This window comes from Oncorhynchus clarkii, chromosome 21 (genome assembly GCF_045791955.1).
Source record: "Oncorhynchus clarkii lewisi isolate Uvic-CL-2024 chromosome 21, UVic_Ocla_1.0, whole genome shotgun sequence".
Lineage (NCBI taxonomy): Eukaryota > Metazoa > Chordata > Actinopteri > Salmoniformes > Salmonidae > Oncorhynchus > Oncorhynchus clarkii.
This window is the reverse complement of record NC_092167.1, coordinates 30,984,276-30,997,354: the sequence shown is the minus strand read 5'-3', so window position 1 is coordinate 30,997,354 and position 13,079 is coordinate 30,984,276. Positions and strand designations below refer to the sequence as shown.

At 41.8% G+C, this 13,079-nt stretch overlaps 11 non-coding genes across 11 annotated transcripts; all 11 read left to right on the top strand.

Annotated features, from left to right (window-relative positions):
- Positions 1–136: 136 nt before the first annotated feature.
- On the top strand, positions 137–210 carry trnan-guu (transfer RNA asparagine (anticodon GUU)). The gene has a single exon. It is a non-coding gene; the product is annotated as a tRNA-Asn (tRNA).
- A 1,093-nt stretch (positions 211–1,303) lies between these two features.
- trnan-guu (transfer RNA asparagine (anticodon GUU)) lies at positions 1,304–1,377 on the top strand. The gene has a single exon. It is a non-coding gene; the product is annotated as a tRNA-Asn (tRNA).
- Positions 1,378–2,471: 1,094 nt separating this feature from the next.
- Positions 2,472–2,545, top strand: trnan-guu (transfer RNA asparagine (anticodon GUU)). The gene has a single exon. It is a non-coding gene; the product is annotated as a tRNA-Asn (tRNA).
- A 1,094-nt stretch (positions 2,546–3,639) lies between these two features.
- On the top strand, positions 3,640–3,713 carry trnan-guu (transfer RNA asparagine (anticodon GUU)). The gene has a single exon. It is a non-coding gene; the product is annotated as a tRNA-Asn (tRNA).
- A 1,094-nt stretch (positions 3,714–4,807) lies between these two features.
- Positions 4,808–4,881, top strand: trnan-guu (transfer RNA asparagine (anticodon GUU)). Its single transcript has one exon. It is a non-coding gene; the product is annotated as a tRNA-Asn (tRNA).
- A 1,093-nt stretch (positions 4,882–5,974) lies between these two features.
- On the top strand, positions 5,975–6,048 carry trnan-guu (transfer RNA asparagine (anticodon GUU)). The gene has a single exon. It is a non-coding gene; the product is annotated as a tRNA-Asn (tRNA).
- A 1,094-nt stretch (positions 6,049–7,142) lies between these two features.
- trnan-guu (transfer RNA asparagine (anticodon GUU)) lies at positions 7,143–7,216 on the top strand. The gene has a single exon. It is a non-coding gene; the product is annotated as a tRNA-Asn (tRNA).
- Positions 7,217–8,303: 1,087 nt separating this feature from the next.
- Positions 8,304–8,377, top strand: trnan-guu (transfer RNA asparagine (anticodon GUU)). Its single transcript has one exon. It is a non-coding gene; the product is annotated as a tRNA-Asn (tRNA).
- Positions 8,378–9,470: 1,093 nt separating this feature from the next.
- Positions 9,471–9,544, top strand: trnan-guu (transfer RNA asparagine (anticodon GUU)). The gene has a single exon. It is a non-coding gene; the product is annotated as a tRNA-Asn (tRNA).
- A 1,094-nt stretch (positions 9,545–10,638) lies between these two features.
- trnan-guu (transfer RNA asparagine (anticodon GUU)) lies at positions 10,639–10,712 on the top strand. Its single transcript has one exon. It is a non-coding gene; the product is annotated as a tRNA-Asn (tRNA).
- A 1,798-nt stretch (positions 10,713–12,510) lies between these two features.
- On the top strand, positions 12,511–12,584 carry trnan-guu (transfer RNA asparagine (anticodon GUU)). The gene has a single exon. It is a non-coding gene; the product is annotated as a tRNA-Asn (tRNA).
- Positions 12,585–13,079: the final 495 nt, after the last annotated feature.

Sequence of the window (13,079 nt, the reverse complement as noted above, 5' to 3'; positions counted from 1 at the left end):
TGAAAATGTTGCTGCACTTTTGATGCACGTTAACACAACCATTGGAACAAAGTGTTGTTGTTTCGTAAACTCCATGTTCAGTTGGATGAGAGCACAAATGGCCATCGATCAAGCGTCAGGGTCGTATACACCACAAGTCTCTGTGGCGCAATTGGTTAGCGCGTTAGACTGTTAATCTAAAGGTTGGTGGTTCGAGCCCACCCAGGGACGACAGTTGTCTGTTTGTTGTGCTCCATGATGTGGATGTGACATCCTGGACCTGTAATGAGATTCCTGTTATTTTGCCCTGCTGATGGTCAATGCCAACAAAAGCCTCTCTAGTGCAATCAGTTAGCGTGTTTGACTGTCAATCTAAAGGTTGGTGCATCATCACCACCCAGGGATGACATTTTTCAGATTGTGGAGATGTGAACTGACCCTTCCTGACTTGGTTTGAGCTTCCATGAGACTTTGGCCTGCTGAGGGTCAGTATAACCACAAGTCTCTGTGGTGCAATTGGTTGGCGCGTTAGACTGTTAATTTAAAAGTTGGTGATTTGAGCCCACCCAGGAATGCTGTCTTTCTGTTTCTAGTGATGTGGAAGACCTTCCTGGCCTTACAGTAAGCTTGCTTTTGACCTGCTGTGTTTCCTGTTGTCACATGTGATTGGTGTGTTGTTGAACATGAAAGATGACAAGTTATCATACCTACTGGTAAAATGGCTGTCAATGGTCTCTGATCTTCTGTTACTCAATAGCTTGATCATTCTGTGTTCTCCAAGGAACATATAATTTATTTTTATTAATCTGGCTGGTATGACAACGTAAATCATGTCAATCTGGCATGAAAAACCTTAGCATTTATATTTATCTTGCGAGAAGGACAATGTTGGTCCAGTGTGTTTGTGTGTATATGTACGCCAATACGCCATGAAAGTGACTAGCCACTTCATCATTCTTCCGGAGTCAGTCCCCTAATTATTTTGAATGGGCTTGGCGATTATATATTACATTTGTGAAAATGCAGTTGTTTAAAATATATATTTATCAGAATATATTTGTGATTGCGGCTGAATTTACTCCTGCCTTTTAATATAATGTTGCGCTGACGAACATTGCGCTACATTTTTGCCCTTTTAAGGCCATTCAAAAAGCTAACAAACATTAGAAAACTATAGGTCTACTTCCTTGAAAATGTTGCTGCACTTTTGATGCACGTTAACACAACCATTGGAACAAAGTGTTGTTGTTTCGTAAACTCCATGTTCAGTTGGATGAGAGCACAAATGGCCATCGATCAAGCGTCAGGGTCGTATACACCACAAGTCTCTGTGGCGCAATTGGTTAGCGCGTTAGACTGTTAATCTAAAGGTTGGTGGTTCGAGCCCACCCAGGGACGACAGTTGTCAGTTTGTTGTGCTCCATGATGTGGATGTGACATCCTGGACCTGTAATGAGATTCCTGTTATTTTGCCCCGGTCAATGCCAACACAAGCCTCTCTAGTGCAATCAGTTAGCGTGTTTGACTGTCAATCTAAAGGTTGGTGCATCATCACCACCCAGGGATGACATTTTTCAGATTGTGGAGATGTGAACTGACCCTTCCTGACTTGGCTTGAGCTTCCATGAGACTTTGGCCTGCTGAGGATCAGTATAACCACAAGTCTCTGTGGTGCAATTGGTTGGCGCGTTAGACTGTTAATTTAAAAGTTGGTGATTTGAGCCCACCCAGGAATGCTGTCTTTCTGTTTCTAGTGATGTGGAAGACCTTCCTGGCCTTACAGTAAGCTTGCTTTTGACCTGCTGTGTTTCCTGTTGTCACATGTGATTGGTGTGTTGTTGAACATGAAAGATGACAAGTTATCATACCTACTGGTAAAATGGTTGTCAATGGTCTCTGATCTTCTGTTACTCAATAGCTTGATCATTCTGTGTTCTCCAAGGAACATATAATTTATTCTTATTAATCTGGCTGGTATGACAACGTAAATGATGTCAATCTGGCATGAAAAACCTTAGCATTTATATTTATCTTGCGAGAAGGACAATGTTGGTCCAGTGTGTTTGTGTGTATATGTACGCCAATACGCCATGAAAGTGACTAGCCACTTCATCATTCTTCCGGAGTCAGTCCCCTAATTATTTTGAATGGGCTTGGCGATTATATATTACATTTGTGAAAATGCAGTTGTTTAAAATATATATTTATCAGAATATATTTGTGATTGCGGCTGAATTTACTCCTGCCAGATGCCTTTTAATATAATGTTGCGCTGACGAACATTGCGCTACATTTTTGCCCTTTTAAGGCCATTCAAAAAGCTAACAAACATTAGAAAACTATAGGTCTACTTCCTTGAAAATGTTGCTGCACTTTTGATGCACGTTAACACAACCATTGGAACAAAGTGTTGTTGTTTCGTAAACTCCATGTTCAGTTGGATGAGAGCACAAATGGCCATCGATCAAGCGTCAGGGTCATATACACCACAAGTCTCTGTGGCGCAATTGGTTAGCGCGTTAGACTGTTAATCTAAAGGTTGGTGGTTCGAGCCCACCCAGGGACGACAGTTGTCAGTTTGTTGTGCTCCATGATGTGGATGTGACATCCTGGACCTGTAATGAGATTCCTGTTATTTTGCCCCGGTCAATGCCAACACAAGCCTCTCTAGTGCAATCAGTTAGCGTGTTTGACTGTCAATCTAAAGGTTGGTGCATCATCACCACCCAGGGATGACATTTTTCAGATTGTGGAGATGTGAACTGACCCTTCCTGACTTGGTTTGAGCTTCCATGAGACTTTGGCCTGCTGAGGGTCAGTATAACCACAAGTCTCTGTGGTGCAATTGGTTGGCGCGTTAGAGTGTTAATTTAAAAGTTGGTGATTTGAGCCCACCCAGGAATGCTGTCTTTCTGTTTCTAGTGATGTGGAAGACCTTCCTGGCCTTACAGTAAGCTTGCTTTTGACCTGCTGTGTTTCCTGTTGTCACATGTGATTGGTGTGTTGTTGAACATGAAAGATGACAAGTTATCATACCTACTGGTAAAATGGCTGTCAATGGTCTCTGATCTTCTGTTACTCAATAGCTTGATCATTCTGTGTTCTCCAAGGAACATATAATTTATTCTTATTAATCTGGCTGGTATGACAACGTAAATGATGTCAATCTGGCATGAAAAACCTTAGCATTTATATTTATCTCGCGAGAAGGACAATGTTGGTCCAGTGTGTTTGTGTGTATATGTACGCCAATACGCCATGAAAGTGACTAGCCACTTCATCATTCTTCCGGAGTCAGTCCCCTAATTATTTTGAATGGGCTTGGCGATTATATATTACATTTGTGAAAATGCAGTTGTTTAAAATATATATTTATCAGAATATATTTGTGATTGCGGCTGAATTTACTCCTGCCAGATGCCTTTTAATATAATGTTGCGCTGACGAACATTGCGCTACATTTTTGCCCTTTTAAGGCCATTCAAAAAGCTAACAAACATTAGAAAACTATAGGTCTACTTCCTTGAAAATGTTGCTGCACTTTTGATGCACGTTAACACAACCATTGGAACAAAGTGTTGTTGTTTCGTAAACTCCATGTTCAGTTGGATGAGAGCACAAATGGCCATCGATCAAGCGTCAGGGTCGTATACACCACAAGTCTCTGTGGCGCAATTGGTTAGCGCGTTAGACTGTTAATCTAAAGGTTGGTGGTTCGAGCCCACCCAGGGACGACAGTTGTCAGTTTGTTGTGCTCCATGATGTGGATGTGACATCCTGGACCTGTAATGAGATTCCTGTTATTTTGCCCCGGTCAATGCCAACACAAGCCTCTCTAGTGCAATCAGTTAGCGTGTTTGACTGTCAATCTAAAGGTTGGTGCATCATCACCACCCAGGGATGACATTTTTCAGATTGTGGAGATGTGAACTGACCCTTCCTGACTTGGCTTGAGCTTCCATGAGACTTTGGCCTGCTGAGGATCAGTATAACCACAAGTCTCTGTGGTGCAATTGGTTGGCGCGTTAGACTGTTAATTTAAAAGTTGGTGATTTGAGCCCACCCAGGAATGCTGTCTTTCTGTTTCTAGTGATGTGGAAGACCTTCCTGGCCTTACAGTAAGCTTGCTTTTGACCTGCTGTGTTTCCTGTTGTCACATGTGATTGGTGTGTTGTTGAACATGAAAGATGACAAGTTATCATACCTACTGGTAAAATGGTTGTCAATGGTCTCTGATCTTCTGTTACTCAATAGCTTGATCATTCTGTGTTCTCCAAGGAACATATAATTTATTCTTATTAATCTGGCTGGTATGACAACGTAAATGATGTCAATCTGGCATGAAAAACCTTAGCATTTATATTTATCTTGCGAGAAGGACAATGTTGGTCCAGTGTGTTTGTGTGTATATGTACGCCAATACGCCATGAAAGTGACTAGCCACTTCATCATTCTTCCGGAGTCAGTCCCCTAATTATTTTGAATGGGCTTGGCGATTATATATTACATTTGTGAAAATGCAGTTGTTTAAAATATATATTTATCAGAATATATTTGTGATTGCGGCTGAATTTACTCCTGCCAGATGCCTTTTAATATAATGTTGCGCTGACGAACATTGCGCTACATTTTTGCCCTTTTAAGGCCATTCAAAAAGCTAACAAACATTAGAAAACTATAGGTCTACTTCCTTGAAAATGTTGCTGCACTTTTGATGCACGTTAACACAACCATTGGAACAAAGTGTTGTTGTTTCGTAAACTCCATGTTCAGTTGGATGAGAGCACAAATGGCCATCGATCAAGCGTCAGGGTCGTATACACCACAAGTCTCTGTGGCGCAATTGGTTAGCGCGTTAGACTGTTAATCTAAAGGTTGGTGGTTCGAGCCCACCCAGGGACGACAGTTGTCAGTTTGTTGTGCTCCATGATGTGGATGTGACATCCTGGACCTGTAATGAGATTCCTGTTATTTTGCCCTGCTGATGGTCAATGCCAACAAAAGCCTCTCTAGTGCAATCAGTTAGCGTGTTTGACTGTCAATCTAAAGGTTGGTGCATCATCACCACCCAGGGATGACATTTTTCAGATTGTGGAGATGTGAACTGACCCTTCCTGACTTGGTTTGAGCTTCCATGAGACTTTGGCCTGCTGAGGGTCAGTATAACCACAAGTCTCTGTGGTGCAATTGGTTGGCGCGTTAGACTGTTAATTTAAAAGTTGGTGATTTGAGCCCACCCAGGAATGCTGTCTTTCTGTTTCTAGTGATGTGGAAGACCTTCCTGGCCTTACAGTAAGCTTGCTTTTGACCTGCTGTGTTTCCTGTTGTCACATGTGATTGGTGTGTTGTTGAACATGAAAGATGACAAGTTATCATACCTACTGGTAAAATGGCTGTCAATGGTCTCTGATCTTCTGTTACTCAATAGCTTGATCATTCTGTGTTCTCCAAGGAACATATAATTTATTTTTATTAATCTGGCTGGTATGACAACGTAAATCATGTCAATCTGGCATGAAAAACCTTAGCATTTATATTTATCTTGCGAGAAGGACAATGTTGGTCCAGTGTGTTTGTGTGTATATGTACGCCAATACGCCATGAAAGTGACTAGCCACTTCATCATTCTTCCGGAGTCAGTCCCCTAATTATTTTGAATGGGCTTGGCGATTATATATTACATTTGTGAAAATGCAGTTGTTTAAAATATATATTTATCAGAATATATTTGTGATTGCGGCTGAATTTACTCCTGCCTTTTAATATAATGTTGCGCTGACGAACATTGCGCTACATTTTTGCCCTTTTAAGGCCATTCAAAAAGCTAACAAACATTAGAAAACTATAGGTCTACTTCCTTGAAAATGTTGCTGCACTTTTGATGCACGTTAACACAACCATTGGAACAAAGTGTTGTTGTTTCGTAAACTCCATGTTCAGTTGGATGAGAGCACAAATGGCCATCGATCAAGCGTCAGGGTCGTATACACCACAAGTCTCTGTGGCGCAATTGGTTAGCGCGTTAGACTGTTAATCTAAAGGTTGGTGGTTCGAGCCCACCCAGGGACGACAGTTGTCAGTTTGTTGTGCTCCATGATGTGGATGTGACATCCTGGACCTGTAATGAGATTCCTGTTATTTTGCCCCGGTCAATGCCAACACAAGCCTCTCTAGTGCAATCAGTTAGCGTGTTTGACTGTCAATCTAAAGGTTGGTGCATCATCACCACCCAGGGATGACATTTTTCAGATTGTGGAGATGTGAACTGACCCTTCCTGACTTGGCTTGAGCTTCCATGAGACTTTGGCCTGCTGAGGATCAGTATAACCACAAGTCTCTGTGGTGCAATTGGTTGGCGCGTTAGACTGTTAATTTAAAAGTTGGTGATTTGAGCCCACCCAGGAATGCTGTCTTTCTGTTTCTAGTGATGTGGAAGACCTTCCTGGCCTTACAGTAAGCTTGCTTTTGACCTGCTGTGTTTCCTGTTGTCACATGTGATTGGTGTGTTGTTGAACATGAAAGATGACAAGTTATCATACCTACTGGTAAAATGGTTGTCAATGGTCTCTGATCTTCTGTTACTCAATAGCTTGATCATTCTGTGTTCTCCAAGGAACATATAATTTATTCTTATTAATCTGGCTGGTATGACAACGTAAATGATGTCAATCTGGCATGAAAAACCTTAGCATTTATATTTATCTTGCGAGAAGGACAATGTTGGTCCAGTGTGTTTGTGTGTATATGTACGCCAATACGCCATGAAAGTGACTAGCCACTTCATCATTCTTCCGGAGTCAGTCCCCTAATTATTTTGAATGGGCTTGGCGATTATATATTACATTTGTGAAAATGCAGTTGTTTAAAATATATATTTATCAGAATATATTTGTGATTGCGGCTGAATTTACTCCTGCCAGATGCCTTTTAATATAATGTTGCGCTGACGAACATTGCGCTACATTTTTGCCCTTTTAAGGCCATTCAAAAAGCTAACAAACATTAGAAAACTATAGGTCTACTTCCTTGAAAATGTTGCTGCACTTTTGATGCACGTTAACACAACCATTGGAACAAAGTGTTGTTGTTTCGTAAACTCCATGTTCAGTTGGATGAGAGCACAAATGGCCATCGATCAAGCGTCAGGGTCATATACACCACAAGTCTCTGTGGCGCAATTGGTTAGCGCGTTAGACTGTTAATCTAAAGGTTGGTGGTTCGAGCCCACCCAGGGACGACAGTTGTCAGTTTGTTGTGCTCCATGATGTGGATGTGACATCCTGGACCTGTAATGAGATTCCTGTTATTTTGCCCCGGTCAATGCCAACACAAGCCTCTCTAGTGCAATCAGTTAGCGTGTTTGACTGTCAATCTAAAGGTTGGTGCATCATCACCACCCAGGGATGACATTTTTCAGATTGTGGAGATGTGAACTGACCCTTCCTGACTTGGTTTGAGCTTCCATGAGACTTTGGCCTGCTGAGGGTCAGTATAACCACAAGTCTCTGTGGTGCAATTGGTTGGCGCGTTAGAGTGTTAATTTAAAAGTTGGTGATTTGAGCCCACCCAGGAATGCTGTCTTTCTGTTTCTAGTGATGTGGAAGACCTTCCTGGCCTTACAGTAAGCTTGCTTTTGACCTGCTGTGTTTCCTGTTGTCACATGTGATTGGTGTGTTGTTGAACATGAAAGATGACAAGTTATGATACCTACTGGTAAAATGGCTGTCAATGGTCTCTGATCTTCTGTTACTCAATAGCTTGATCATTCTGTGTTCTCCAAGGAACATATAATTTATTCTTATTAATCTGGCTGGTATGACAACGTAAATGATGTCAATCTGGCATGAAAAACCTTAGCATATATATTTATCTCGCGAGAAGGACAATGTTGGTCCAGTGTGTTTGTGTGTATATGTACGCCAATACGCCATGAAAGTGACTAGCCACTTCATCATTCTTCCGGAGTCAGTCCCCTAATTATTTTGAATGGGCTTGGCGATTATATATTACATTTGTGAAAATGCAGTTGTTTAAAATATATATTTATCATAATATATTTGTGATTGTGGCTGAATTTACTCCTGCCTTTTAATATAATGTTGCGCTGACGAACATTGCGCTACATTTTTGCCCTTTTAAGGCCATTCAAAAAGCTAACAAACATTAGAAAACTATAGGTCTACTTCCTTGAAAATGTTGCTGCACTTTTGATGCACGTTAACACAACCATTGGAACAAAGTGTTGTTGTTTCGTAAACTCCATGTTCAGTTGGATGAGAGCACAAATGGCCATCGATCAAGCGTCAGGGTCATATACACCACAAGTCTCTGTGGCGCAATTGGTTAGCGCGTTAGACTGTTAATCTAAAGGTTGGATGTTCGAGCCCACCCAGGGACGACAGATGTCAGTTTGTTGTGCTCCATGATGTGGATGTGACATCCTGGACCTGTAATGAGATTCCTGTTATTTTGCCCTGCTGATGGTCAATGCCAACAAAAGCCTCTCTAGTGCAATCAGTTAGCGTGTTTGACTGTCAATCTAAAGGTTGGTGCATCATCACCACCCAGGGATGACATTTTTCAGATTGTGGAGATGTGAACTGACCCTTCCTGACTTGGTTTGAGCTTCCATGAGACTTTGGCCTGCTGAGGGTCAGTATAACCACAAGTCTCTGTGGTGCAATTGGTTGGCGCGTTAGACTGTTAATTTAAAAGTTGGTGATTTGAGCCCACCCAGGAATGCTGTCTTTCTGTTTCTAGTGATGTGGAAGACCTTCCTGGCCTTACAGTAAGCTTGCTTTTGACCTGCTGTGTTTCCTGTTGTCACATGTGATTGGTGTGTTGTTGAACATGAAAGATGACAAGTTATCATACCTACTGGTAAAATGGCTGTCAATGGTCTCTGATCTTCTGTTACTCAATAGCTTGATCATTCTGTGTTCTCCAAGGAACATATAATTTATTTTTATTAATCTGGCTGGTATGACAACGTAAATCATGTCAATCTGGCATGAAAAACCTTAGCATTTATATTTATCTTGCGAGAAGGACAATGTTGGTCCAGTGTGTTTGTGTGTATATGTACGCCAATACGCCATGAAAGTGACTAGCCACTTCATCATTCTTCCGGAGTCAGTCCCCTAATTATTTTGAATGGGCTTGGCGATTATATATTACATTTGTGAAAATGCAGTTGTTTAAAATATATATTTATCAGAATATATTTGTGATTGCGGCTGAATTTACTCCTGCCTTTTAATATAATGTTGCGCTGACGAACATTGCGCTACATTTTTGCCCTTTTAAGGCCATTCAAAAAGCTAACAAACATTAGAAAACTATAGGTCTACTTCCTTGAAAATGTTGCTGCACTTTTGATGCACGTTAACACAACCATTGGAACAAAGTGTTGTTGTTTCGTAAACTCCATGTTCAGTTGGATGAGAGCACAAATGGCCATCGATCAAGCGTCAGGGTCGTATACACCACAAGTCTCTGTGGCGCAATTGGTTAGCGCGTTAGACTGTTAATCTAAAGGTTGGTGGTTCGAGCCCACCCAGGGACGACAGTTGTCAGTTTGTTGTGCTCCATGATGTGGATGTGACATCCTGGACCTGTAATGAGATTCCTGTTATTTTGCCCCGGTCAATGCCAACACAAGCCTCTCTAGTGCAATCAGTTAGCGTGTTTGACTGTCAATCTAAAGGTTGGTGCATCATCACCACCCAGGGATGACATTTTTCAGATTGTGGAGATGTGAACTGACCCTTCCTGACTTGGCTTGAGCTTCCATGAGACTTTGGCCTGCTGAGGGTCAGTATAACCACAAGTCTCTGTGGTGCAATTGGTTGGCGCGTTAGACTGTTAATTTAAAAGTTGGTGATTTGAGCCCACCCAGGAATGCTGTCTTTCTGTTTCTAGTGATGTGGAAGACCTTCCTGGCCTTACAGTAAGCTTGCTTTTGACCTGCTGTGTTTCCTGTTGTCACATGTGATTGGTGTGTTGTTGAACATGAAAGATGACAAGTTATCATACCTACTGGTAAAATGGCTGTCAATGGTCTCTGATCTTCTGTTACTCAATAGCTTGATCATTCTGTGTTCTCCAAGGAACATATAATTTATTCTTATTAATCTGGCTGGTATGACAACGTAAATGATGTCAATCTGGCATGAAAAACCTTAGCATTTATATTTATCTTGCGAGAAGGACAATGTTGGTCCAGTGTGTTTGTGTGTATATGTACGCCAATACGCCATGAAAGTGACTAGCCACTTCATCATTCTTCCGGAGTCAGTCCCCTAATTATTTTGAATGGGCTTGGCGATTATATATTACATTTGTGAAAATGCAGTTGTTTAAAATATATATTTATCAGAATATATTTGTGATTGCGGCTGAATTTACTCCTGCCAGATGCCTTTTAATATAATGTTGCGCTGACGAACATTGCGCTACATTTTTGCCCTTTTAAGGCCATTCAAAAAGCTAACAAACATTAGAAAACTATAGGTCTACTTCCTTGAAAATGTTGCTGCACTTTTGATGCACGTTAACACAACCATTGGAACAAAGTGTTGTTGTTTCGTAAACTCCATGTTCAGTTGGATGAGAGCACAAATGGCCATCGATCAAGCGTCAGGGTCGTATACACCACAAGTCTCTGTGGCGCAATTGGTTAGCGCGTTAGACTGTTAATCTAAAGGTTGGTGGTTCGAGCCCACCCAGGGACGACAGTTGTCAGTTTGTTGTGCTCCATGATGTGGATGTGACATCCTGGACCTGTAATGAGATTCCTGTTATTTTGCCCTGCTGATGGTCAATGCCAACACAAGCCTCTCTAGTGCAATCAGTTAGCGTGTTTGACTGTCAATCTAAAGGTTGGTGCATCATCACCACCCAGGGATGACATTTTTCAGATTGTGGAGATGTGAACTGACCCTTCCTGACTTGGTTTGAGCTTCCATGAGACTTTGGCCTGCTGAGGGTCAGTATAACCACAAGTCTCTGTGGTGCAATTGGTTGGCGCGTTAGACTGTTAATTTAAAAGTTGGTGATTTGAGCCCACCCAGGAATGCTGTCTTTCTGTTTCTAGTGATGTGGAAGACCTTCCTGGCCTTACAGTAAGCTTGCTTTTGACCTGCTGTGTTTCCTGTTGTCACATGTGATTGGTGTGTTGTTGAACATGAAAGATGACAAGTTATCATACCTACTGGTAAAATGGCTGTCAATGGTCTCTGATCTTCTGTTACTCAATAGCTTGATCATTCTGTGTTCTCCAAGGAACATAGGCTGGTATGACAACGTAAATGATGTCAAGCGTCAGGGTGTTGGTCCAGTATACACCACTAAGTCTCTGTGGCGCAATTGGTTAGCGCGTTAGACTGTTAAACATCTAAAGGTTGGTGGTCTCTTCCTTGAGCCCACCCACAACCATTGGGACGACAGTTGTCAGTTTGTTGTGCTCCATGATGTGGATGTGACATCCTGGACCTGTAATGAGATTCCTGTTATTTTGCCCCGGTCAATGCCAACACAAGCCTCTCTAGTGCAATCAGTTAGCGTGTTTGACTGTCAATCTAAAGGTTGGTGCATCATCACCACCCAGGGATGACATTTTTCAGATTGTGGAGATGTGAACTGACCCTTCCTGACTTGGTTTGAGCTTCCATGAGACTTTGGCCTGCTGAGGGTCAGTATAACCACAAGTCTCTGTGGTGCAATTGGTTGGCGCGTTAGAGTGTTAATTTAAAAGTTGGTGATTTGAGCCCACCCAGGAATGCTGTCTTTCTGTTTCTAGTGATGTGGAAGACCTTCCTGGCCTTACAGTAAGCTTGCTTTTGACCTGCTGTGTTTCCTGTTGTCACATGTGATTGGTGTGTTGTTGAACATGAAAGATGACAAGTTATCATACCTACTGGTAAAATGGCTGTCAATGGTCTCTGATCTTCTGTTACTCAATAGCTTGATCATTCTGTGTTCTCCAAGGAACATATAATTTATTCTTATTAATCTGGCTGGTATGACAACGTAAATGATGTCAATCTGGCATGAAAAACCTTAGCATTTATATTTATCTCGCGAGAAGGACAATGTTGGTCCAGTGTGTTTGTGTGTATATGTACGCCAATACGCCATGAAAGTGACTAGCCACTTCATCATTCTTCCGGAGTCAGTCCCCTAATTATTTTGAATGGGCTTGGCGATTATATATTACATTTGTGAAAATGCAGTTGTTTAAAATATATATTTATCATAATATATTTGTGATTGTGGCTGAATTTACTCCTGCCTTTTAATATAATGTTGCGCTGACGAACATTGCGCTACATTTTTGCCCTTTTAAGGCCATTCAAAAAGCTAACAAACATTAGAAAACTATAGGTCTACTTCCTTGAAAATGTTGCTGCACTTTTGATGCACGTTAACACAACCATTGGAACAAAGTGTTGTTGTTTCGTAAACTCCATGTTCAGTTGGATGAGAGCACAAATGGCCATCGATCAAGCGTCAGGGTCATATACACCACAAGTCTCTGTGGCGCAATTGGTTAGCGCGTTAGACTGTTAATCTAAAGGTTGGTGGTTCGAGCCCACCCAGGGACGACAGTTGTCAGTTTGTTGTGCTCCATGATGTGGATGTGACATCCTGGACCTGTAATGAGATTCCTGTTATTTTGCCCTGCTGATGGTCAATGCCAACACAAGCCTCTCTAGTGCAATCAGTTAGCGTGTTTGACTGTCAATCTAAAGGTTGGTGCATCATCACCACCCAGGGATGACATTTTTCAGATTGTGGAGATGTGAACTGACCCTTCCTGACTTGGTTTGAGCTTCCATGAGACTTTGGCCTGCTGAGGGTCAGTATAACCACAAGTCTCTGTGGTGCAATTGGTTGGCGCGTTAGACTGTTAATTTAAAAGTTGGTGATTTGAGCCCACCCAGGAATGCTGTCTTTCTGTTTCTAGTGATGTGGAAGACCTTCCTGGCCTTACAGTAAGCTTGCTTTTGACCTGCTGTGTTTCCTGTTGTCACATGTGATTGGTGTGTTGTTGAACATGAAAGATGACAAGTTATCATACCTACTGGTAAAATGGCTGT